Here is a 2,500-nt window from a genome sequence, read left to right on the forward strand (position 1 = left end):
CTGTAATGTGCTGAGGTGGAGGGATATCATTGGTGGACAGAAAGAAGGTAAATAAACTCATCAAGAAATCGGTGGAGCAAATTTTAGAGGAGCGGGCAATGAGGACGGTGAACACCATACTGAGCATGGGCAACCACCCGCTGTCCAGCTTGTTCACAAAGAGTGGCAGGAGCCAAAGGCTCCTAGGTGCTCCACCGAAAGGTTTAGAAGATCTTTTATTCCTGCAGCAATTAGATTTTTTTAACAACAGCTGCTGAGTGCTTATTTTTTGTTTTTTATAATGGTGGGGAGATTCTTTGTGTGTTTTTATGATGGACGGTTTCTTGTTTCTTTTATCTTATATTATTTTTTAGCTCTTATTACCTCCGGCAAGGAGGTAATGTTTTCAGTCGTGTTGGTTTGTCCGTCTGTCTGTCTGTTTGTCTGTTTGTCAGCAGCTTAACTCAAAAACTAATCAATGGATATGGATGAAACATTGTGGAGTTGTTCATAATGACTCAAGGAACAAGTAATTGAATTCTGGTGGTGATCTGGATCACGAACCGGAACCGGGACTTTTTAAAAGATTCTGTCAGCTGGATAACTCAAAAACAAATCAACTGATTTGGACGAAACTTTGTGGAGTTGTTAGTAATGACCCAAGGAACAAGTGATTCAATTCTGGTGGTGATCCGGATCACGAACCGGAACCAGGACTTTTCAAAAGATTCTTCACCATCTAGACGGCCCATTATGTATTTGTTATGTGCTACAGTATGTGGATGACCAGGTGGTGTTCAATTTCCCCCTTGGTGATAAATATAGTCTCTCATCTCATCTCATCTCATCTAAAGCGAGGCAATGGCAGGGGGTGGGACTAGATCCAGAAACTTGTGTGTCCTTGTGTCTTTGTGCACATGTGTTCATGGCCTATGCCCAAAGTTAGGCAGCAAGTAAGAAAGTAAGTAAGTAAGACGCAGGGGTGTGTTCTTGATGTATGACTGGTGTTTCAATGCTACATGCCCTTGTGACCGACTGTTTTGACCACTAGGCAGAGGGTAGGCCTACAAAAGAGTTCAGATGCAAATCCCTCTAAAAGCCATTACAAAATCTATTAAAAAAACATTTTAAAAAAGCATTTTCACCAAGTAATCAAATTCAAAAAGACAATTATCAAGTAAGTCAGGCCAAAACAAAATTAGATGGACTGATTTTGGTAGTTTTAATGAATATATAGACATAGGCTACAGCCTTTTTTGTAAACTCATCGAAAATGCACTTAGGGTTTTTTGAATATCTGAACTCTGCAAATGCAAGCAGGCTATAATCATGGTAAATCTTAGCATATCTAACACCTTTGGCCTCCGTTTCCCTGCCTTGTGTGTTTGGTTGAGTTTGGTTATCGTGTGTGTGTGTGTGTGTGTGTGTGTGTGTGTGTGTGTGTGTGTGTGTGTGTGTGTGTGTGTGTGTGTGTGTGTGTGTGTGTGTGTGTGTGTGTGTGTGTGGAGGAGTGTGCGTGTGTGTTTGTGTGTGTGTATGTTGAGTATACAAAAATAATCCCAATTTCACATGATGTTTTCTGTAATACACCACACATCTACTTTTATTAAAAAAAGAAACAACCTTTATTTCAACTTGTGTTGGCAACATACCAAGAAGTTTTCTTTATTATAAATGAATGTCATACCTTGATCACCATATCTTTAATAAAAATAAACATTATTGAAAGTGACTAACAACAACTATGGAAACGTGTGCCTTATTTAATCAAAATATATAAGGTCGCCTTTTTGTACATCATGAAAAATCCAAATTATAGAACCGTAAGAGGGAACATATTGAACATATAGACTCACACAATCTTTGTGGAAAGAGCCAAAATGTACAAAAAACAGTTTTGTGATGTCTGTGAAATGGGATCATGAGAAAAAACTGCTCAACAGTTCATGCAAAAAACAAGGGCAAAAAAAAAAAAACAATGATTCCATCAAGACCTGAAAAGGAACCTGAAAGAAGTCCAATCAAATCAATAAATAAACAACTGATCAAAATGAACAGCAACTGGACAATCAACCTTCTTGAAAAGAACAAAAGTAAAGGCAAATGAAAAATAATAAAATAAAATAAAAGAATCCACCAAAACCTGAAAAGAACCAAATCATAAAGAGCCATGCATTTAGCAGGGCAAACGCACATAATCTGGGAGGTGGATGCAGCGTCTAATGAAAAGTCGTGATGTGTATGACATAGGTGTGAAGCTTTTATTCACAAAGACTCCTCAATGTTTTTCCTTTTGTCATGCTTCCCATACAATCCGCTTTACATCCGCTCCTATGAAACATCCTCCAATAGTCCAAGATAGAGGACTGCCGTCCAACTGCCCTCCGGTCACAACCATGCCTCTCTGCATATCCTTCTTCTCCGGGCGCTCCCCATTTACTCCTCTCATAGTTGGTGATGTGCCATAACGGTATATATTTATTTATATATTTATATATATTTATAATATATATATATATTC

This window comes from Engraulis encrasicolus, chromosome 22 (genome assembly GCF_034702125.1).
Source record: "Engraulis encrasicolus isolate BLACKSEA-1 chromosome 22, IST_EnEncr_1.0, whole genome shotgun sequence".
Lineage (NCBI taxonomy): Eukaryota > Metazoa > Chordata > Actinopteri > Clupeiformes > Engraulidae > Engraulis > Engraulis encrasicolus.